Source organism: Cibotium barometz, chromosome 27, assembly GCF_041138505.1.
Source record: "Cibotium barometz isolate CiBa-2024 chromosome 27, ASM4113850v1, whole genome shotgun sequence".
Classification (NCBI taxonomy): Eukaryota; Viridiplantae; Streptophyta; class Polypodiopsida; order Cyatheales; family Cibotiaceae; genus Cibotium; species Cibotium barometz.
In genome coordinates this window covers 21,388,478-21,414,383 of record NC_141072.1, presented here as the reverse complement: position 1 = coordinate 21,414,383, position 25,906 = coordinate 21,388,478, and the positions used below count along the sequence as shown (strand labels likewise).

Below are 25,906 nucleotides of genomic sequence, written 5' to 3'. Positions count from 1 at the left end.
TGAACACACTTAGGACCGCCGAGGCACTTTTTCCCTCTTTAGGAGGTTTTTTCCCCCGGCTTGTATATACGCCCATCCTTCTAGGGCTAACTTATCTTTGTACATTGACACAATCTAATACACTTTGTGTTGTGTGCATTCTTGCTTCTTCTTCTCCAAGCTTTGTGTGCTTTCCTGCGACCCTAATTCCAACATTTTCATTAAAGCTTGGAAGCACTGATGTATGGTGGAAATACATGTAAATCTGGCAAAAGACACATGTATCTGACAAGGAGGAATGTGTTGGCAACTCCTATGCAAGCCTTAAACTGATTTTGGAGCAATTTACATGCATTTGAATGAGTGAAAAATTTTGGTTTTTGAGCTCTCACAAAACAGAGAAAAGGAGGTCAAAATTTGATGCATTTGGAGCATGTTTTTGGTAAAAATAAAAACATTGACTGGTTGCACACATACCTAGGTGTGTTGGGTACTTGTTTACCTCATCAATTAGCAACTCCAACACTCCCAAAACCCTCAAGAGCAGGCGGTGCATTCTGGACTGCAGAAACAGAGTATTTTTCACCATTTTACTCAGTGGAGGATCAAATTCAACTCCTGTGCTTGATATATTTCAAAATTGACTTAGCAATTGGTTTCTACACACACTTGAGAAGAAGGCCATATGATTGGATTGATGAATTATCATCAATTGAGCTGGGAATGAGCTGATTAAAAAGGCTATTTACTGGTTGAAGAGAAACAGAGTGAGTTTAATCGAACAATTACTCTTTGGTCTTAAACAATTGGACTAATTCCTCTTACATGGAGTTAGTGGACATCATTGCAAAGCTAATGAATGCTTGGTTGCTCAATTTGGACAAAGATTGAAGAAATTAGAGCAAATTTGCTACTGGTTTTTCTGGTTTTTCCCAAAACAGAGAAAGGGATTTTACAAAATTGATATGTACACATGTCGAATGGTGTTGATACTCAACATTGAGGTTGTTTAGGTGTCAATGCAAGTTACCCATACTTGATTGCACCACTACATTGCAATTTGGAGCCTTGGAAAGCGCATCAAATTAGGGTATCTCGGACTACATGAGCCAGTTCATTTTGGATGCATACCAATTGATTTTCTACATCAAAATTGAAGATTGTTGGCTACTTTGGAGTATCTGGAACACTCATTGGAGTGTGGTTGAGCTGAGGAAGGCTCGTTTATAGATTTGGAATTGTGTGAAAGGTGTATTTGCATTGAGCAATATGACGGATAATCTAGTATAGATTGTTGGTGAAAAGCTGGATAGGAGGAACTTCCAGGCATGGAAGTACAGGATCAAAAGTTTTCTGAAGGGAAAAGGTTTTTGGAATCTCATTACAGGTGCTAAGCCAGAGCCGGAACTACCTCGACAACCTACACAGCAGTAGGTTATAGCTCATAAGCAATGGTCAGAAAGAGCATTCAAAGTGTTGCATTATCTGTCTATACATATTTCGGATGCTATGCTCCGAACATATACATGATGCTGAGAATCCCAAGGATGCATGGGATACATTGGTGAAGTTGTTTGATACAGACACGAGTGCTCGCAAGTCTCAGTTTGCAACAACAGATACACAATGTGAAGCGGAATAGAAGGAGCATACATGATTATGTGCAAGAAATAAAGAAGTTTGCAGATGCATTGGCAACAATAAATGCCCCCATGCCTGATGATGATTTGGTGGATATTACCTTGCGTGGTCTTGGCAAGGAATATAAATCTTTTGATACATCCATCTCGGTTCGGAGTACAGGTTTACCAGACTTTGATGAGTTGGTTTCACTCTTGCTTGTTGAGGAAATCAAACTCAGTGATTCATTTCAGGATGCATCTACTAGCCATGATGATAATGGCAGAAATCAAGCTTTCTATTCTCAAAGAGGCTTTAGAGGCAGGGGGAGATTCGCATCATGTGGCCGTGGTAATGGTCGTGGATGGCAGGACAGGTCATCACAATAGAATTTTCAGCCTTCATATGGTGCTAGAGGTGGTCGTGGATATACACCTCAGAGGTGGTCGTGGATATACACCTCAAAGAGGCAGAGGTAATCCTCGTGGTGGTAGAGGATGTTGGCAAGGCCAACAAACATCTATGCAAGATGTGGAATGCCATTACTGTGGGAAATTTGGTCATATGGCAAGAGATTGTTTCCACAAACAGAATGATTTGAGAGGAGGTAGAGCTCAACGTGGTGGACATTATGGTGGAAATTATGCACAACATGGTGGAAATTATGCATCAAGCAGTAATGATGGCAGCGCAAATCACTTGTTTTCCATAAACATGTTGTGGGATCTATGATGACAAATGCTGAGAATGATGATACTTGGTATATGGACTCTAGAGCATCAAACCATATGACTTGTCATGGTGAATGGTTTGAGCATATGAAGCCTATGGATGTGAAAGGCTATGTGGAAACAGGAGATGATACTCAGCATGCCATTACACATGTTGGAAGTGTACCATTGGTTATGCACAATGCTCAAACAAAATTTATGTCAGATGTACTGTATGTGCCTTCTATCACAAAAAAGCTTGGCCTCAATTGGTCAAATCGTGGAACAGGGATTACAGGTTCGTTTCAACGAGCATGGTTGCTTCATTCAAGATTTCAAACATGGATGTAGAGTCATTGCTAAAGGCAAGAAAGAAGGCAGGTTGTTTAAGCTGGATGCTGGGATTCTTGAGTTAAAATCAACCATGTTCTCTAAAAGCAGAAATGTGGTACAGGACATTGATATGTGGCATAAGAGGATTAGACATGTCAATATACAAAGGTTAAAAAACATGCAGGCAAGAGGCATTGTTAGTGGGCCACCTAGATTCAAGTATGATAGGCATATGCATGTTTGTGAAGCCTGTCAGTTTGGAAAGCGGGCAAGATTGCAGTTTCCTAGAGAAGGAAACATGAGTAGCAGGCCACTTGAGATAGTACCTAGTGATGTATGGGGTCCTGCACAAAACCTATCCATGAAAGGCAGTATATACTATGTGACATTCATTGATGATTTCAGCAGGATGACATGGATATACTTTCTCAGAGAGAAAAGTGAAGTGTTGGAAAAGTTTATGGATTTCAAAGCTTTTGCAGAGAAGCAATATGGCTCATGGATTAAATGTTTGAGGGGACAGATGGAGGAGGTGAATACACCTCAAATGCGTTTGAGCATTTCTTGAGAAAGCATGGAATAAGAAGGCAATTGACTTGCAGGTATACACCTTAGCAAAATGGTGTGGCTGAGAGAAAGAATAGAGTCATTTGTGAAGTGGCCAGGGTAATGCTCAATGAAAAGAGCATGCTAGATTATTATTGAGCAGAAGCATGTGCTACTGCAGTGTATATACTGAATAAAACACCTACAGTAGCCATACATGGAAGTACGCCAGAGATGCAACTTACAGGTTATAGGCCAGACATTGGACACCTCAAAGTTTTTGGATGCATAGCTTATGTACATGTGCTTGATGAAAGAAGAAGGAAGTTGGATCCTAAGGCAGAAAAATGTGTATTTGTTGGATATGCACAGGATCGTAAGGCATACAAATGTTACAATCCACAAACTAGACAAGTGGTCATCTCACGAGATGTAGTGTTTGATGAGCTTGCTAGTTGATACAAAGCAAAAGATGAGGGTGTCATTGAGTCACTTGAAGCTGATGTGCATGTGAACTTGCCACAAGCAAGTTCTAGTTCTACTTCCATGTCTGGGGCCAGCAGAGCAGAGGCTGAGAGTAGCACTGTATGTCCATGGTCACAGGACGTTTGAGGGACATGAGAGTGTGAGCACTGGTGTGGATAAAGGAAAGAAGAAGGTTGAAGGCATTGGAATTACATGTTATGAGTCATCGAGTTCAGAGAGTTTGGATAAAGAGCTTGGCATACCTGTTTTATGCACACCTGGCAGGATAGATATGTGCCACCACATGCTAGAGTGACAGGTGTTCAGAGTGATCCGCATGCATTGTTGCAAAGATCCCAAAGAGTCAGATATCCAATTGACAGGTTGACGTATTGATATTTTGCTATGCATTATGCATATATGACATCTATGGTGAAGCATGTGGAACCTACATGCTATACAGAAGCTATTGGAAAGCATGTATGGGAGAAAGCAATGGATGTTGAGATGGATGCATTGGTTCATAATGACACATGGGATTTGGTTGCATTACCACAGGACAAAAATGTCATTGGTTGTAAATGGGTTTACAAAGTGAAGTGCAAGTCAAATGGTTCCATTGAGCGACATAAAGCAAGATTGGTAGCTAAGGGTTATGCACAAACCCAAGGTTTGGAGTATGATGAAACATTTAGTCCAGTGGCACAAACCCAAGATTGGTAGCTAAGGGTTATGCACAAACCCAAGGTTTGGAGTATAATGAAACATTTAGTCCAGTGGCAAAGATGGGAACAGTAAGAGTAGTCATTGCTATGGCTGTAGCTAATGGTTGGGAAATGCATCAAATGGATGTCAAAAATGCATTTCTAAATGGTGATCTACAAGAAGAGGTTTATATGGCACAGCCAGAAGGTTATGTACACCCCAAGTATCCCACTCATGTATGCAGACTGAAAAAGGCATTATATGGTTTGAAGCAAAGCACCTCGTGCTTGGAGTGATAAGATGAGCAAATATCTTATCTCCCTTGGATTTCAGGTTTCTACCGCAGATTCTTCACTCTATGTGAAGAAAACAGATCATGGGATTGTTTTACTTGTCATCTATGTGGATGACTTGATTATCACAGGTGATCATGGTACAGATGTGATGCATGTCAAGAAAGCTTTGAGTGGACAATTTGACATGAAAGACCTTGGTGAGTTGAGATACTTTCTTGGAATTGAAGTGATCAAAGACCATGCAGGTACATGGTTAGTACAGCGCCAATATGCATTGGATATGTTGGCAAAATATGGCATGACAGGGTGTAAGCCTATGAGTACACCATTGGAGCAGAATGTGATGTTGCGGGCTGATTTTGGTGAGGAGTTAGATGATCCATCTATGTACAGAAAGATGGTTGGTAGTCTCATTTACATGACTATCACACGCCCGAATTTAAGTTATGCTGTGGGGCTAGTAAGCCAGTTTATGCAAAGCCCTAGAAAACCTTATTTGGATGCAGTGAGACGCATTATGCAATATGTAAAGACCACTGCACATTATGGTCTTCTATATGAGAATGGTAAAGGCTTGGATATACATGGCTACACAGATGCTGATTGGGCAGGTAGCTCATATGACAGGAGGTCTACTAGTGGTTATGCCTTTACACTTGGAAGTGCCGTGGTGAGTTGGAGTAGCAAGAAGCAACCTATAGTTGCTTTATCTAGTATAGAGCTGAATACAGAGGTGCTGCCCATTGCTACTTGTGAGGCAGTATGGTTAAAGAATCTCTTGGCAGATTTGGGTGAGCCTATTGATGGCAAAGTTGTCATTCATTGTGACAACATGAGCAGTATACAGTTGGCCAAGAATCCAGTATTTCATGCGAGGACCAAATACATAGAGGTCCATTATCACTTTCTCAGAGAGAAGGTGCTGGATGGTACAGTTGATCTACAATATGTGAATACTAATGAGCAGGTGGCAGACATCTTTACAAAGCCACTTAGCAGGGAGAAGTTTGAGTACTTCCGTACTATGTTGGGAGTACATGGGATGAGCTTGAGGGGGAGTGTTGAGAGCCTTGGATCCCAAGCTCATCTACATCTTCATCTATGGTAGTACATCAAGAGCTTGAGAGGGGCTATTGAGATTCAAGCTCGATGTCAGTGTGAGCCAGCTATGCTATGTGCTGGCATGTTAGGTAGGAACACGTGTGAGACATAAATGACCGCGTCCAGCTGGTCATAGTGTGTGGACATTAGCTAGGGTTAGATGTGTGTGGACACAACTCATAGTGTGTTGTGTGTATTATAGATTATGGCTTTATGCATTGTGTGAGAAGGGAGATGGCTTCCCTCTACATTAGGGTTTGCTCCTATGTGTGTGTCTCCTCTCCCTCTACCTATTTTTCAACAAACTTGCTACCACACGCTTTTGAAGTAGGAATCGCCATAAATATTCCATCACACCATTACGAGCGCCCATCCAAGTTGTAGCTTTGGACACTATTGCTTCATATCTTGAATGTATGTTCCTTTGGTGTATCTACTGTGACTCCTTGATGTAATGGTGGTAGCTCTTGTTAATCCCAAAATTGGATTAACAAACCTCACTAATTAATGATTAGCACTAATCACTAAAGTTTGGTGCAATTGATGGTCCAAACTTACCATTAGGTATCTGATATAGACATTTATCACTTCAGATTACAATTTGAAGTTGGTTTGATGTCCCAACCATCCAGTACAAAACCAACTATCATTGGCATTATGCAACTTTTGGTGTATTCATGCTTGTAAACTTGTTGTAATCATCACTAAACACCCAATTGGAGTTGTAAAAGGGTAGGCACTACCCTTGAATCTTGAATAGGATCAAGAGGTGAGACCCCCTTCACATCATCATGAGCATTGCACAAAAATTAGCTAAATTCAATGGGAAGCAATTCCATACATGGCAAACAAAAACCATGTATTTGCTCATGAGGAAGAATCTATGGGGGCTAGTTTAGGGAAGAGATAAATGTCCAGAGGAGCATGGGAAGGATGAGTGGAAGAGTAGAAATGAGAAAGCATTAGGACTCATTGCACTTAGTCTAAATGATGAAGCCATTCACCACATTATAGGGATAAAAAGGGCTAAAGATGCATGGGATGAACTTAATAAATTTTTTGGTACGCAAGCAAAGAATTCAAAGATAAGTCTACTAATGCAATTTTACAAACTTGACATGAAGGAAAGTGAACCTCTAGCCACACACTTTAACAAATATAAAAGCATCAAACAACAACTTGCAGCTATTGGAAAGAAAGTACTCTGAATTGGGTGTTCTCTCAAGGGTGACAAAAATGACTGAGCAAATGCACGTTTCCTCTCCTCTGTTTCCGTTTGGCACTTATAAACCCTTGGAACACTCTATCCTCACAAGGACCCAATCTTATAACCACTTAGCTAATAGCAACAAACTGACTCATGGCTACCACAGAAACACCTCCAGCTCACTAGTCCTTATGATTCTTGACTATTGATAGCTCAAACTATTAGACCAAAGCCCATATAGCTTGCACTCGACCCAAATAGACTATATCTCACCCTCTACACACACACCTGATAAGACTGATGCTCAATTGACACATAATCAACCATGTTCCTTCGTAATGGATTTTGACTCAGAATCAGTTCCCTAGTCAGTCTAGCACACACAGAGGTTCAACCTTCATGAACTCTTTCAAAACAACCCACTTATCACAACAAAATAACAAATCAGTAGACTTGGCATCAATTCTTAACTGATACAACCCAAACTCACTAACTACAATAGTGTCCCAATAGCCCTGGGACATAGGCATCAACATATCAGAAGAGAACACAATAAGCTCAAGCATCCTTCACAAGAAGACCACATCAACACTTCAAAACTCTAAACACGGTCACACATAATACACCTAGCTCTCACAAACAAAAAGCACTCAGCTAAAAAGGCAGCACAACAGTCAATTCAATTTATGAATATTTATCAAAAGTGAAAATATGGGTAGAATTGATTTTTGAAAATCTCATGAATTCTTTTATTCAAAAGAGGAATATTGAATATAATTCATTTGAGAAATTGAGAAAGAATATGGAAATAGTCATCGAGAAAAAGAACCTTTATCTAAGCCAAGCAATTGGCAGAAATTTAGAAAAAGTCCCATTATCGGTATTGAAGTAGGAAAAGCTACTAAATAGGAATAAGATGTGAATGGGATGTGATAGGATGTGAATGGATGTGATAAGATGTAAATGGGATGTGAATAGATGTGATAAGATGTAAATGGGATGCGATAAGATGTAAATGGGATGTGAATAGATGTGATAAGATGTAAATGGGATGTGATAAGATGTAAATGGGATGCGATAAGATGTAAATGGGATGTGATAGGATGTGGTGTGATGAAAATGAATGTGGATGAGATGTGAAGTAAATGGATGTGGATGTGAATGATGAGATGAGAATGAGATGAGAGGATATGTGAAAGGGTGAGATGGGAAGTAAATGGATGTGGATGTGTATGTAAAAGAATGTGATGTAAATGGATGTGGATGTGTATGTGAAAGAATGTGATGTAAATGAATATGGATATGGATGTGAAAGGACGTGATGTGATATAAGTGGATGTGGATGTGTATGTGAAAGAATGTGATACAAATGGATGTGGATGTGTATGTGAAAGAATGTGATGTAAATGAATGTGGATGTGGATGAGATGTGATGTGATGAAAAGAGATGTGGATGTAAATGAATGTGGATATGGATGAGATGTGATGTGATGAAAAGAGATGTGGATGTGAATGTGATATGTATGTGGATGAGATGTGATGTGATGAGATGTGATATGTATGTGGATGAGATGTGATGTGATGTAAAGAGATATGGTGTGATGTGAATATATGTGGATGTGAATTGATAGATGTGAACGTATGGATAGATGTGGATAGTCATGCATGTGAATGATTGGATGGATGTGGATGAATGAGATGGGATGTGTATGAATGAGATATGATGTGGATGTGATGTAATGTGGATAGAATATATGTGATGGAATGGGGATACAATGAATGTGATGAATGTGAATGGATGTGAATGGATATGATGTGATGTGAGTAGGGATAAGTGTGAATGGGTGAGATGTGATGTGAAATGGATGTGATGTGAATCGGGATAGATGTGAATGGATGAGATGTGATGTGAATGGATAAGATGAGATGTGATGTGATTGGATGTGATATGATGTGATGTGAATTGGGATATATGTGAATGGATAATATGTGATGTGAATCGGGATAGATGTGAATGAATGAGAAGTGATGTGAATCAGGATAGATGTGAATGGATGAGATGTGATGTGACTGGATGAGATGTGAATCGGGATAGATGTGAATGAATGAGATGTGAGGTGAAATGGATGTGATGTGATGTGATGTGGACTGGAGTAGATATGAATGGATGAGATGTGAATGAATGTGATGTGATGAGATGTGGATATGGGTAGATGCGAGTGGATGAGATGTGATGAGCATAAATGTGGAAAGATGTGATGAGATGGAAAATGATGTGATTGGATGAGAATGGATGAAGGACGATGGGAATACATATGATTGGACTTGGATTAAGTAATGTGGATTGATGTGGAACAATGTGGAAAGACGAGAGTTTGCTATAGAAACTGTATTTATGACCTATTTTTAAATGACTATTTTATGTCAAGAATGATGGGGAAGCATTTTGACCATCTTGTGAATGAGGTTGTGGAGACCTAAGTGATAAAGTTGCAACAGCTGATGGAGAGTCAACGGAGGACGTCTCGCGTAGCAAGGTCGGTCGAGGTCTTGTGACCAGCCTTGGTTCGATTTAAATGGTGAGCTTCTGGTACGGTGGATGAGGGACCAAGGAAGCAGCCTCCTATGAGTGAAGCGCCAGGTGACCTGCAAAGGATCCTAGAGGGTGCTGACCATACGGTGCTCGGTCACTGAAGATAACCATGTGTGCATCAAGGAAGATATTGGAACAAGGAGTAAGAATTGTTTTTTGAACTCGGGCATGGATCTGGTTGATTGACCTTGCTGGTTCCCCTAAACGGATGAGTCCATGGCTCCTTTATATGGATCTATTGGTTGATCTTGCTAATCTTCAATGGAGAGTCCATCTGGAATTTTATAAGTGAATATATTGCCGGGTACTTTGAGCTAGAAACTATCGAAAAGGCCCCTTAGTGGATAGGTGGTGTGAGCGTTCTCATTGCCAATGATGCCAAAGTTACACCAATGAAGGAATGATTGGAAATTAGAATTCAACTCGATATTTTGGAGGATTATGATCAGTGATACTATGGTTTCATTAAAAGATTGTTTTAAAGTTAGCTGAATCTATGAAACAGGCAATTTCATATTGGGTATGTAAGTGGTGTGACTATCTTGAAGTTTGCATGAAGCGTCGGCTAAGGGGCCTGGGAACTCTTTTCCCTGGTACCTGGGACAAAATCTAACCGAATTTCTAATTAGATCCCATCACTACAGTGGTTGGGCAGTTGGCTAACCCATGGGACTGGATGGGGTTAGGCTGGACTAATGGATCCCTAAAATGAGACTCAATTCTGTTATGATACGATAGATGAAGTAAATCCCGGATAGTCCTTGTTCTATGGAAAAGAATCAATGGCTGTGCCTCTCGATGAGGAAAAAAGCGTTGGTCTCTATGATCCAAGTGCAAGTCTTTTCCTTGATTTTACCATGTGGCTTACGGGTTTGGTCGGATCAGTTTTGTTAGATAAGGCTCTTGACTATGTTAGAGTAAAAATATCATGGAGGAATCGCCCGTGCTTTTTGGGCGAGGGAAGTTTTTCCGGGTTTGGTTTTCGGAAGAATCGAGGGATTAGCCTCTTGTCCGGATATCCGTGGGTGAGGCCCCGAGTGAGAGGCTCTGCCTTGCGCAAGAAGTGCTACTTCCATTTTCTAGCACCCCCGAATTCGTTGCGTGGAGGGGACAGGGATCTTTCAAAATGGAGGTACTCTCCTTCCACTGTAATTCAAAAAACTTTGTCCTTTCTGTGATGTCTCTTCTACAAACTTGAAAAAAGGCACAGGTACTCTAACCTACAACAAACAAATTGACCTACAAGAGCCCACTTGATTATATTCTAGCTCTCCTCTCTTTGGTGGGAACTCCAGCCACACCTCCACACTAAGAGTCCCTGAATTCTTCCTTCATTCTCCCTCTTCAAGGTCATCGCTACCCTTCAATTGCATCCAAAACCTCCATCGCTCGCTTCTCTAGATTTTCATACTCTCTCTATTTTGATTTTTGCACGTGCTCTTATCCATTTAATTGCCACACTGCTTTAGCCACTTGGGATCCTCTACACATCACCATATATACATTCTTCCATCTATAAATTATTCTTAGAGTGGGTTTGGATTTCTCCACACAACGTCTTGATCATGACAAGCAAGAGAATTTAAGTATTTTCATGATCCATAATTTAGAATGTATACAAAAATGCACGACAAAGAATGGTGACAAAATATACAAAGAACATCCAAGAGGCAATGGGTGACCCACAGCATGTCAATGACATGGATACAAGAGCCAGCAAAAAATGTGCAAGCGAAAGGTGTGCAAGTTACGCGAGGAGTTCAAGTTCAATCTTAGGTGTGATAAGGAGGTAATACATGGCATGGCTTACACTTCCAATACTCTATGTGCATTCATTTGTGATGTTAACATTCTCTAGGTTTGTGATTTTAGGTTCGGGCATATAGCAACATGTGGGCCTATGGACATCTTCGAGTCAAAATGATTGATGATGATATGTGTCTTACTCAAGACTCGTGTATTGGTACATCATTTTAACAACAATCTTGTGCAAGTTCTCGTGACACAAACCTTGTAGATGAAAGCTAGGTTACGTTGGGGATTTAGAGAGAATATGAAGCCAATTTTTGTATTATGAAATAAGTACAAATCAACTAGAAATTGATTCAGTCTCTCACATGTTGGTGTATTTGGTGTTGATTCAAGAGCATGTTTATTATAGATCATTTTGAAGATTCTTTGGTTCCGTACACAATACAGAGGTAAAGATGCTACCATGAAAAGAGTGCCCATGGGTTTTTTTCCTATTGACTCCTCTAAGTTTCTACGAGCAAGCAAAGAACCTTACCTTCTTTCCAATGCACTATGAACATGCATTCTTTTACAAGAATCTAGATGGCATTCCATGGTGGAAAATTGTGCAAGTCAATCTTTGAGGTTGATGTTTTTTTTAAAGTGCACCTTCCTCTTTGCTCGAGGATAGCAATCATATTGATATCTAAGAAGATACATCAATGGTGGCTGAGGAGGAGTGTACACATCTTAACCTCAGTGTGATGGTGATTGCTCAAGGAGATAGACCAAGACCATCTAATGTCAATGAGGAATGGGAGGAGGAAGACAAGGATGAGGGGGATGAAGACCTCCATGAGTTTGGCATTGAGAAGGTAATAGAGCCTGCAATGTCAACTTTACCTATACCACCTAGGCTGCACCTAACAAAAGAGGAATTACAAGAAGCTAGCAAAGGACACAACAATAAACCGCTCTTTTACATTGACTAGTCCTCAACAAGTGTAATCCTACTTCTCCAATGATTTCCCTACTTTCAATGTGTCACCTTGGGGGGTGCACTACTAAGAAACCCTATGTATCACTTGCGTTCAAGGGGTATTAAAAAAACTCCTTGCTTGTAAATTTTTCAAGAATAAGATGACCCCTTTTTCTTTATGGACTTATGGATTTTTTTCAAATTTGATTTCAAAAACCCCTTCTATAAATGTATTTATGTAAATTTACCTTGAAATTTTGAATTAAAAAACCCCTTCATTTGAACTCACATGGTATACTTACATATTTTAAGGTGAACGCTCGTGTGTGTCACATGCTTTCAGAGCTTTCAAACATCACACATATGTTTATTGCCACTCAGTGTTTCAAACAAGGTTATTACCATGCGGCATCGCTCCGGTGCTTGAGTAATATCATGCACTCCTATAGAACACCCTTGGGGCTCCATCCAACCCCAAACTCTTGCTCTAGCTATGCGATGACAAATTTCTTGTTGACCTCATCTTAGTCCCTACATTTAAAAGAAAACTCTATGTTTATTAATCAATTCAATGAAAATTTACAACCATCTCATATTATAATCAAAGATCTCTTATGCCCATAGCTTGTGTACCTCATGTTAGATTTCATGTGGCGGATCAAATACAAGGATTAGCATTATGGATTATGACTAAGTGTGCACAAAATTGAGGGATTAGAAATAATAAGTAAATGTACTCAATAAATGAACAACATAATGATATAAAACATGATCTTATTCTTCCATTAGATGTTGCCTCTTACATACGTGCAAATACATAGTTCACAGATGAGGTTGGGAATCTACCTAAGAAATCAACACCACCTCCCATAATTCTCTCCTTGATTCTAGCTTGTCAAGTAAGGTATCAAGTGGTTACATTCTCTCCTCAATGATCTCACCTAATAGATTCTCCACAAATAGCTTCTACCTACTTGGATGAACTCTTTTGATACTTTACTGCTTGCTGATTACACCTTTGACCTTTGCAAATATTTGTCCTAAGGTTATGCTTCATATATTATCCCTCATCCCCATGTTCTCATCAATTTTATCCAACAATCTCTCCCTCAAATTGATGACTTGTAACCCTGGCAGTAGTCCATGGGAATCTTCATGGCTTCCCCACTCTCAACAGGGACAACATCTATAACACCAACCTTGAACTCACTCCAATTGCATTGGCAGTAGACTCCTCATATCTCACTCCAATTTTGGTCTATTGGTTTACAAAATGAGAGGATTTAATTGGAATACATGATTTTATATGATTCAGGATCCGTATGAGCACTTTAGATGTCCCATTCATAGTAGTCAACAAAATTGGCCTCATGAGAGGCCATAGCATCAGTCGGTTCTTCTTCATCTTCATCCTCCACCAAGTTTGTAGATACCCTTTTCTTGGTGTAGAAATATTTCTCAAAGTGCCCAAGATTACCATAGAAGTGGCACTTACTCTCTCCTTTATCTTCGAATGTTGGCTTTGATGTAGATGCGGCTTCCTCCCTGGTGTTAGGCCTCTTCTCCTTCCCATTAGCAATGCTCCACAACTCTTTTTTTATTAATATAAATTTGATCTTGGTCTGCCATGTGTGAAATCTTGTTCCTTCAAATTTATCTATCTTGGTGGCAATTACAAAATGTCTTACCTCACAGAGAGTGTCTAGTCCCTTTACAAGAAAATAAATGATTAATATAAAGATTAATCCTAAATGATTAATATAAAGATTAATCCTAAATGATTTAAGTAATGAGCCCTCCCGAAATTAGATATGCAAGAGAATAAATGATTTAAGTAATGAGCCCTCCCAAAATTAGATATGCAAGAGAATAAATGATTTAAGTAATGAGCCCTCCCGAAATTAGATATGCAAGAGAATAAATGTGAAATAAAATCTGATTTCGACAACTAATACTGACAACTAATTTAGACAGATGACTCAGTAGCTAATTCAAACAGTTGATTTAGACAGCTAATTCAGGAAGCAGCTTACTCAAGTAGCTAACTCCCAAATCTGACTCAGGAAGCTGACTCATATAGCTCACTCCAAAATTTGGCTCAGGAAGGTGACTCAGATAGCTAGCTTTGACATCTGACTCTGTAGAATGCCATGGTTTCTTAGATTGTATTCTTCATCTCTCTCTTCTCTTGTGTAATGTGTGCATTTTATCTCATCCAAATAAAAAATTGTTAGGTTTGTGAGCATGAATGCCATGGTTTCTTATATGGTATTAAAGCTTTGACTTTATGCAAGACCATGCAATATAGCTACTCAATTTTGAGAAATAGTTACTCCTCAAAGCTGATAAAGTAAGAAGAGTGTGCACATCCATCCATCAATGCAATGAACTATCAATTATAGAAGTACAATTGAGTCATTTTATGAAATATGAAAAGGGAAAATCCCATTTGTCTCATTTGAGTTTGCCTCTTCTCTTTCTCTCTCTCTCTCTCTCTCTCTCTCTCTCTCTCTCTCACTCTCTCATTTGATCTTGTGTATGCATGCTAGCTTGTGTTCTTGCTTGCTTTCATGTTTGATTGTCAGGGTATGTAAGTAAGGATGGTAATGCTTTAATTTCTCTTCTTCTCTACCCTCTCTTTGCTATCTACAAAGTCCCTTTTGTATGCTAGTTGCATGAGGTGAAGGTTGAGCTCTCCATAGCTTCCTTCTGTCTTGCTCTCTACCTAGCCATTAGATCTCTTCTTGGGTGACACAAGAAGAGGTGGAGTAAGCCCCTAGTAGCTTCACATCAAGGAGTTACCTAGACTTAGGGTTAGCTTCACATCAAGGAGTTACCTAGACTTAGGGTTAGCTAAGTAAAACTCTCTGGACTCGATGGCATGTATCTCTCTTCTCTTATCTTTCCTTCTTGTGTGCAAGAAGATAGTAAAAGATGTTAAGGATAACATAGTGAAACCCTAATATTGACCATTAGGGTTTTGTGCATGGGAGATAAGAGAGATGAATAGAGAGTGCATGCATCTCTTGTGGGAGGGAGAACCCTATTGAGAGATGAATATAGAAGGGAAAACCCTATTGAGAGACGGAGAGGGAGAACCTTGGCATGCATATGGGAAAATGGGGAAAGAGAGGCAAGTGAGGAAGATTAAGAGGGAAGAAGGAGAAGAGACTCGAATGTGAAGGAGAAATGATGAAAAGAAGAGGGATGTATCACATGCATATGGATGGATTTTTCATAGCATTTTTGGCATGCTTAAAAATCTTTTGAGGTGCTTTCTAGATAATTTCTTAAAATTTTAAGCAGTCTAGCCAAATGACCCTCCTAAAAGATGACAACATAAGCATATATAATCTCACCCCTGTTTAGGCCCACTATTATTTGTTGACTCGCACATCTGGTCTTGGGCATATTTCCTTGAAATGGTTTTATGTACAGGGCTAGAGCTGAGAAGCAACAATTTATTTGCAAAAGTCTCTACAAAAGTCTCTAAAAGCCACAAAAGTGGCTTTTTCTTTGCAAGACTAGTGTTAAAACATTTGCAAATCAAGGGATACATCCCAAGACTAGGTGGCCTACTACTCCATTGCTATGGATAAGGGTTATCAAAGGGGTGGGGTGTAAAGCACATATAACATAGGGTTGGGCATAAAATCTATAGGCAGAGGGAAGCAGGAGGGTAGCTTTTAGTAATGAGGAGAGCCAAATAGAGGCATTTAACATCATCAAAAGAGAAGCCAGAAATCCATCCTATAGGACCGCATCAATTGTAATAATTTGGACATAGCTTTTAGGTAGCATAGTTAGAAATGTTGCTTGGAATTTTGAGCAGCACTCGAGCACCATTACTTTTTGGCTTGTTTATAAGCAATGCTTAAACAAATTTATAATTTTTTTGGCATAGTTCTTAATATATCTTGTTCATAAGTAATGTCTAAACAAATCGATATTTTTTTATTATAATAGTAATATATTTAAATAATGTAAATATTTATTGTATCAGTCCATGATAAGTGGATCAATAATGTTGGGATTTTTGTAAGGATAAACGTTAGATCTATATCTCTTGAGAAAGTAGAGAAATGGTTAGGTATAAGTTCTTTAGAGAACAAGAGCTTGATAATTTAGGTCGCCAATTGCATCTTGAGATGAAGGGTTTATTAAGGATTTCAATAGTTATGGAGTCTATTATGTGTGCAAAGAAGATGTAGATGTTACACATAGCTTTTCCTTTTCTTGCTGATTCATGTCTTCTATATAAGAAAGTCATCAACAATGGTGATGGTACATGGAGATGGGTGTCTCAACAAAGGAACTTTACATGTGGAAGCATTACGAGAGTTAATAGAGCGTTTTTTTTTCTTACCGAGACGATTGGTGACTTAATTATAGGAAAGTCATGACAATGGTGATGGTGTATCATGGAGACAACAAGTGTCTCAACAAAGGATGTTTATGCGTATTCATTAAGCAGTGGGAGCTAATGCATTTTATGGGCCTAGCACTTGTTGAAACCAAAAAGTGAAAGAGGAGAATTATAATGACTGGTAAAGTCTTCATTCTTAGATTATTTAGAGTAGAGTAGACATTGCCCTTTGTAATGTGGAGGTTGTAGTGTTAAGGCTTACATGTTACTCAGTTTTTTAATAGAATTTAGCAATCTTTTAATAAAGGTTTCATAAGAGTGCACACCTTTAAAAGGCTAGGTGAAAATTAAAGCTCTCCTTTTATAAAGGTTTCATGAGAGTGTATGCCTTTAAAAACGTGGTTAAAAATTAAATCTCTCTTTGAATCATGGTTGTATTTTTTTTTAAAAATTACGCAACTAATTCCTAGTTGACGAGAGGACTCCTCCTAGGGCCACGCATGCCCTTTTACAAACACCACACTCCACACACACCGACGGGGACAACATTACAAGATAGCATCATTTGGGGTTACTACCAACAGCACGGTTTGAGAACCCATAACCTCTGGCATATCAACCAAACACCTTAACAGCTGAGCTAGTCATATTTTCAAAATACCGGTTGTTGTAAAAAGCTACCTTTATTTTGATTGGTTGAAAAAAAGGGATAGAATTTCTGGTTTTTGAAGTAATTCCATGCTAGTACAATTTCTTAAATAACTCAAGTTGTATTACGCCTGTACTACTTTTTGCGCTCGTGTACTTCAAGGGCTCCTGCAGTACCGCACAGGCTTCCCCTTAGATATTGTGTGGGTGGTTAGCAAAAGGCCGATGACAAGGCGATTGCATGGGCAGCAGAAGATATGGTGCAGTTTTGGAGAGATGCGGCGGAGGCAATTGTGGGGAGCCAGGGGGCGAGTCTGAGCATGACGCCTCAAACCTCGACCTCTTCTTTTCTGTAACAGCACTCCAGCTTTCATGGCGTTGGGAGGCTCCATGCACTGCCTCTTCCCTGGCTCTCCACAGTTTGCCCCCTTTGCATCTCTCTCCAAGCTGCAATGGCTTCAGCTCTGGCGGGGAATGGAATAGAGCTATCCCCAGCTCCAAGCTCACCTTAATCGGACTAATAGTTAATTAATTCTTATCGGATTCAGTTTTTTGATTCCGGTTCTGTTGTACCGAGACTGTTAATTATGTTTTGATTTCGTAATTCCGCACCGCTGTTCGACACAGGCGATCAATTGTTAATGGATCGGGCTTTGAAACTCTCTCTCTCTCTCTCTCCATTGCAAAGGGATTTCTCTTACATGGTGGTCTCTCTCTACACAATAGTGTCAAGGGGAGGGTAGCCATTGACTACATATCTCTCTCTCTCTCTCTCTCTCTCTCTCTCTCTCTCTACGCTGTGGACAATAGGGGTCCTCTCTGTTGTCAAGTGGGAAGGATAGCTAGTGACTACACGTCCACAAGGAACTTGTAATTGTTCCCTGTATAGGGAATCTCTATATAGAGAAATTTTAGAGATTTTTGAGTTACATCAAGGAAAATTTCCTATATAAAACTAGGGAATTAAAGTTCTAGGTATTCAATCTTACTTTTTGACAATCCTGTAACATCAAGAATTTTACTTTTAAATGATCCTACTCTAACAATCTTACTTTTCAAAACGATCTTGCTCTTGTGATCCTACTTTTTGGTAATATTTCCTCTCGATGATCAATGCCACTTCATCGATTCTAGTTTCTGCTCTTCTAATTCTACATTTTTTGGATCGTTTGATTCTATTTCTTGGATCGTTAGATTCTACTGCTCATTTTCAGCAGTTTACACATTGCTTCACAACATTTAATGTCTTCAGTTCAAGTGAACCTTTCCTATCTTTCCTTCTCAAATTCAAACAATAGGTATGGCCAACAACTGCAAATAATTTGTTAGGAATTCCTTTTAACTAGTGGGGAGACCCATCTTCGATGGGTTGAGCTAAGCACACCATTAAAAAAGATAACTTCGTTGAGGAGACAACCCATCCCCCATCCTCCGCGGACATGAGAGGTTTGGATACCATAGAGTAGGCCTTAAATTTGGACATGAAAGGTTTGGATACCATAGAGTAGGCCTTAAATTTGGACATGAAAGGTTTGGATACCATAGAGTAGGCCTTAAATTCCAAGACAAACATGGACATCTCTCTCTCTCTCTCTCTCTCTCTCTCTCTCTCTCTCTCTCTCTCTCTCTCATGTTTATACACGCACACAAAATCTCTTTGCATATACATACATGTATACTTTAGGAACTGGCACACATATAAACATATATACATATACACATACATCTACAATGTCTATCCATATATATTTACGTACACACACATATATGCTTACATACAAATACACATATTTATGTTTTTGTAAATATATATGTTCACATATATATATACATTATATATACGCATTTATACCTAGACATCCATATGTATCCATGCATAGAAGCAATCAACTATACATACATGTATATGCATATTTAACTTATCCTTATGTAAATGCATATATTTACACATATATGTGTACATGGTACTCACATAGACTACCTATACATAAGAAACAACATCTATCTTTCTCACATAGGCTACCTATACATATGAACAACATCTATCTATCTCTAGAGATACATAAGAACAAACATAGCATACCTATACCTACACATACACACTTACTTATTTACACACTCACGCACCTGTACCCGTACCTAGTGGCACGACTCGTCCCTAACAGCTAAGAGTATTCTTGCATGCATAAAAACAAAAGGCTCGTCATGGGGAGTTAGTAGAGAAAAGCTTTATATTTGAAGCCTATTTTGGGCCTCATGGTCCTCAACTTGCCAACTTATATATACACACACCATGCTTGCCATATATATCCATGTAGAAGCTCCTAAAGAGCTTACATTTCTTTGAATAAAATACCAAACTTTGCATAAAGATATACATCTAGCATTCCAAGCAAAATAGTGTTGACAATCTTAACACACCTGAGAACAAGCATTAAAACAATCTTCGGGCGACTAGATTATATCTCCTTGGAAGCCTGTACTCCTCGCCTCCATTTGTCCAAAAAATATATTTAAGATAATAACATTAGCTATTCCAAGATTTAATTTATGCCGAGAAAAAGCAAAAACACGGAATCTTACAAAAATCATTCGGTGGATCAACATTTGAGACGAATGGCACTTCAATAGGCTTGTTGACAGCAAAGCGGAATATTCAGTAATGTCCAGTGCCTATGCACCAAAAATCTAACTTATTAAGCTTTTCATAGTCTACAAACATTTCATGTACATGAAGCTGATCCGCAATCTTTTGCAATCTTAGCTAGTAAATTCCAAGGAGCCCAAAACTATCGTTGTGTCTCGACCATACAAACCTACCAATACAAACTATCGTTGTGTTTCGACCATACAAACCTACCAATAATCTAGGTTCCAAAAAACAAAGATATTCCCTGTTGCAAAAAAAATCATTAATAATTTTTATTGACATAAAACACAAAAGCAACATAAAAAGCTAGTTTTCATACCGTAATACACATGTCACTACAAGACAATGCTACCATACACGCGTTTCATACACGCGATAAATTACGAACGCGTGTATGGTCGCGCTTGTATTTGAATAGAATCGGGCGCGTGTATTTTAGCATTTAAGTTCGCGTGTATATTTGCATTTATGAACGCGTGTATAAACGCGTTTATATACATGCAGTAATACATGGATAAATACACGATAATATTTACGGGGTAATACTCGCTATTATACACGGATAAATACACGCCACTGTACACGGATTAATACACGCATGGCAGAGAAAAACTGAAAAAAAACTGAATTCCTTAACAAAATTAAAAACTATTTTCCTTAAACCATCTCATAGTACATTACAGTATACATCATTACACAATCCCACTACATGCATTTACAACAATGAAATATATTCAAAAATAAATCATGCATATGAGATGATAGAAATGTCATCAATTTAGAACATACAGTGACGGATTGGTTAGGGTTCGATCTCATCTTCAATAAGATCCATCCTTGCCAAACGATCAACATCAATATCCATTTGATCAATTGGTAAGGCTACGATTAAATTTATTCCACTATCGATATTCTGTACTCCATTGATAATGGTATCGATGTCCTGATCATCCTCATCAACATCACCATCATCCTCAATGGTAGGGTCATTCTCATGATCATGAGAAATGGCATGCTCATCCTCATTATCACGATCATCTCTTATTTCTTGATCATCGATCACAACATCTTCAATGGCATATTCGATGTCATCTTCATTGCGGCTTGTTACATCCTCCATATGCTCCATATCAGTGAATGTATTATACATCACTTTGGAACGTGGTGCAATAGGGATGACGTACCACCATTTGATGTCATGCACCATTGGTAGATAGATAACCTACTCAAATACACACAGTACAGTAATTAATTAGCATATCAAAAGTCAAGGGGTACGCGAGCTTAGATATATATGTACATGAAACACATTAGTAAAAAAATGCATACCTGCTCACATTGTTGTGGCAATACGAGTCTATCTTTCTTTGTTTGCCAGAACTTTGTAGAGTCAATAGTTACATATCCACTTGCATGGCGTTTTATCATTGCATCAGGCCCTTTTTCCACCACGTTCATTTGCCATTTGACATCCAAAACATACACAAAGAAGCGACGAAAGTCAAGCCTAAATATGTCTTGGATTATGCCACAATAATCATCCATTTTTCCATTAGCTCCCTCAAAGCTACTAATGACACCGCAATCTTGTGTATTTCTCTTTTCATCAATTCTTTGTGTTTGAAAATGCTTGCCTTCACACCATATAGCATTGAACATAGTGCACTGGACCAAAATAGAAGCAATATTTGTGTAAGCAATGTGAATAAATATTAAAAGCAAATCACTTACAACTAATACAAAACATTAGTTCTATGTACCTTTGACATGCATCCTCGTGCATACTCCCATTCCTCCGCCGTGATATGCAGCCCCTCGTCACTCTCTGCTCTCTCCATTTCCTCATGCAACCAATCAACATGGATATCATTCGAAAGTGTTGCTAGATGCTTAGGGTACGCCTTTCGAGAGCCATGTTGCCTCCGAAAGAGAGCTCTTTCTGCTTGCCTTTTTGTCTTTGCATCCTCATATCTTGTAACCCATCTGCTCATCACATCACTATTAAGGATACAAGTGAAATTGAGATCATCAATCAATGTTCTGTCAATTACTTTACTCTGTCCTTTTCCTTGAGGCACAATAGAGGTCATCCTCAAGTCCTCTTCATTGCTCCATAGTCGTGGCAAAGAGCTGTCCACCTGACCAAGAAATTCTGAAATATATACAAGAGACTCTTGTATCAACCAACCCTCGGCCATGCTTCCTTCAGGCCTTGCACTTTGCCTCACAAAGTCTTTTAAGGTCTTCATGAAGCGCTCTAGGAAGAACATCCAACGTGCATGCACAGTACCACATAAAGCAATTTCGTCCACTAAATGCACAATGAGATGTAGTTGACTTGTGAGAATGGTTCGCGGAAAAGTCTCCTCTACCAAACAAACCACCTCCACTGCCATAACACGCGCATCATCCAACGTGGCTGGATCAATTGCTTTGGAACTAACATATCTGAAAAATAAATAAATAGTACGTTATACCTCATGCACGTTCATTTTGCACGGTATAATGAAGGGTGATCTGAGCATGGGTTTTACATACCTCACAAGCTCGCCCATCTTATAAATACATTTTTTTAAACTCTTATTCGCACAATGGTCGATGCTAGTAGGTAGTATGAACTACGCACATAAGAGCACATTTATGGTTTATGGCATTACAAAATTTAATGTCAACGTACGTACAAGACTTGGAAAACACTTACTTGAAGCATCTTGTGCCAATCGTGGGACTTCAACCCATATAGTTGCTCAACGCCTCTTTTCTTAGTGGTTGTAAAGTCTCCCTTCAATGATCTCATGCATCCAGTGGGAGTACGCAAAGTGGTGATGGCCTGCTTTACCTGCTTCTCCTCTTTCTTTGATATAATCCATGGTGCAGGCGGAAGACGAACGTGTCCACCCACCTCTCGTGGCCAAGCTTGACGCATACGTCCTGCGACCCGCAAGTCCTCACGTACGCTGACATTGTCTCGTTTACCAGTAATATGTTCCCAAATACCAGATCCCACATTCTTGAAGATGTGCATGGGATCAAGAAGATGGTTGATCTTAAGATGGGTCCAATATGGCAGCCGGAAAAAAATGGAGTACCTGCACAAGGGATTGCTCTATGTGACCTTTAATCCAATTAGAGACTACACAAAACAAGATTGAAAAAACATCACTATACCTGTTCATGCCATCTGGAGGAAGAATAGTTGTAGACTCCCAAATACGCTTCCAATCTTTTACACGAAGTGTTTGTGGAGGAATGTTACTCTTACTAGCAACATATTTAGGATGATCTGAGGGGAGAAATCGATGATGATTATCGAATATAGTCTTACACAAACCATCAGCATACTCATGTACTAACGAAGGGCCACAAACAAGACATGCATGTTTACCCGATGTTTTCAAACCTGTTAAAATATAAAAAAAAGTTAGAATAATAAAGTCTTAATAAAAAAAAGTTAGAATAATAGCCTGCATCCAATATCATCAATTATAATTAGTCTTAAATCCTAAACCTTAAACCACTAATTCAAATTTATAAGTTAGAATGCTTACTTCAACAATGCGTCAAGACTTGCATTGCTCCATCCATAAACTGTTTGTATATTAAGTAGTTCAAGTGAAGCACGTAAAACTGAGAATGTGCACCCTTCAAACACCGGTGTCGATGAAGCTTTATAAAGATGCTCTTGTTCCATATCATCGTCGTCCATACCTTTGGGATCATCCTTAAAAAGATTCCGCACCATATCATCAAGCACCTCCTCTTCCACAACTTCGTGGGGTGCAGGGCTATTGTCGTCCCTTTCCCACTCATCTCTGACAATAGATCCCGAAGCTCCAGCATCATCTCGTCGACGCTTTACGTGCTCTCGTCGCGCGTAAGGTACCATGTTAGGGTGTGGTACTGCATCCTACTTCAATTTATCAAATTATATGTTACAACTCTATTAATTTAATTTGGATACCATGAGTCATTTGAATACCATCAATTTACATCTACTCACCTCTAAACCTGTTTGATTCCATTCTCCATACATGGATTCAAGGTAATTCGACGTGCTCGTACAATGCATCCTTGACATCGATTACACATACATTTGATCCGTTGTCCCAACCACACATCGCGATTACGATGACGCATTGTCTCATCTTCCCCAGAACTGCTTGAAGAGGTTGATGACATCCTGTGTACAAATCAGAAAACACAAAATCATTATATGTTTTTAATGAAAGCACAAAATCGCGTGTATTGATGCGGCTGTATCCTAAAACTCGCGTGTATTAACGCGGCTACTTCCTAAAAAACGCGTGTATTCACGCGGCTAATTTCTGCAAAACGCGTGTATGAACGCAGCTAAAATCATATACACGCGAATATACCTGCGTTCATAAACGCGAATATAAACGCGGCGGCATATTTAAACTAAAAATAGCCCGCCTTCCCCAAATATAGATTTTGAACTTAGAAATCAACAGTACATGCGTTTTCGCCTGTTTTCGCCTCTTCCAACAGCAAGGAGGGAGCAGAGAAAGGAGCACACACACGGGAGAAGGAGGGAGCAGAGAAGGAGCAGAGACGACTCACTTTTTCAGAGGTGAGTGACTTTGTCCTGTGCCTTGTCTCTTTTGTCAGATTTGTTTACTTTGCTCTTTGCTCTTTGGCTTTGTCTTTTTGCACACGATTGGGTTGCTGCATCCTGACAGGGGCGACAATGGCTGGTCCTTTTATAAGGACATTCTGTCTTTGTCGGGGGGTCGGTCTTTTCGAGAAATTTTTTTCGCAGGTCGCGTGTACAAACGCGTGTAGAAGCGCGTGTAAGCTGTCTGCAGAGTTTTTTCACGCGTATATACACGCGTTTTTGGTCGGGTGTATACACGCGTTTTTTAACGGGTGTATACACGCGTTTCTGCAGACAGAAAACTGCGGCGTTTCAGATTTCATGATTTGCAGGCAATTGACTTGTGTAATGACAATGTGTGAGTCAAGAGACAGCCCATGATGTGCATGATGATGTTTGTTGCAGGTTCTTTATGGATATTCCAGGTTCTTCATCCGATCCATTTGTGTACAGCAATTGGTTGATGGAGATGATGAATCACTTTGGGCGCCAACCTGGTCCGGTTGAGCTTACAGAGTATATGTATGCCCATCCGCCTCCTTCCCTGCCTGGTGTCTATACCCCTACCGCGAGTATCCAGGGCACTCCAGTGCCGTCTATTCCTCCGAGTCTGACGAGACGGCATGCAGCTTCTCCTCTTCCACGTCCACCGAGGAGACATACCTCGTCCCAGACACACTCACGTACACCCTCACAGCCACCATCACGTGCTCTCTCAGAGCCAGCGTCACGTCAGGGCTCACAGCCACCGTCACGTAGACAATCCCCCAGTCGTGACTCCACCCGCAGCAGTAGGAAGAGTGGGAGTGGAGGATGCGGCGGGTGCTTTGGTGGGGGAGGTGGGGGAGGTGGGGGAGGTAGTAGGGCACGGGGTGAGAGAGGAGATAGAGGGAGAAGAGTTAGAGGAGACAGTTCGGAAGAGGAGGAGATGAGAGAGATGGAGAGAGTGGTTTGCTATGATGTGACGGATAGGGGCGGGATAGTGATGGATGCGAGGGGGAGGGAGGTAATGGAGTACATGCGTGGGGTAGTATCAAACTCATATAGAAATTGTTTTATTAAATTTAAAGATCAAAATAGCCGATTAGTTGGGGAGGTGATAGAGGCTGTACACAGTCGGTACCCCAATCCCCCACATGCTACATTCTCGGATGTATGGGGAAGGACGCGAATAAGGGAGATCTTAAGTAATAAAAGATCTCACCTTAAAAAACTCGCGTACGATGACCGGCTAAATGTAGCTGCGGGTGGCTATCCTGCCGAGAAACCTGCCACTGCGCACAAACGCGAGTGGAAGGAGGCAAAGAAACAAGCAGAGGGTGGCGTGAAGAGCAGGCAGCATGTGGAGGCACGACGGATCCA

At 39.8% G+C, this 25,906-nt stretch overlaps 2 pseudogenes; one reads left to right on the top strand and one right to left on the bottom strand.

Annotated features, from left to right (window-relative positions):
• LOC147623174 (uncharacterized) overlaps positions 1–17,635 on the top strand; it is a 36,151-nt pseudogene extending 18,516 nt beyond the window's left edge.
• Positions 17,636–17,649: 14 nt separating this feature from the next.
• The window catches only part of LOC147623173 (uncharacterized), a 49,841-nt pseudogene continuing 41,584 nt past the window's right edge, over positions 17,650–25,906 (bottom strand).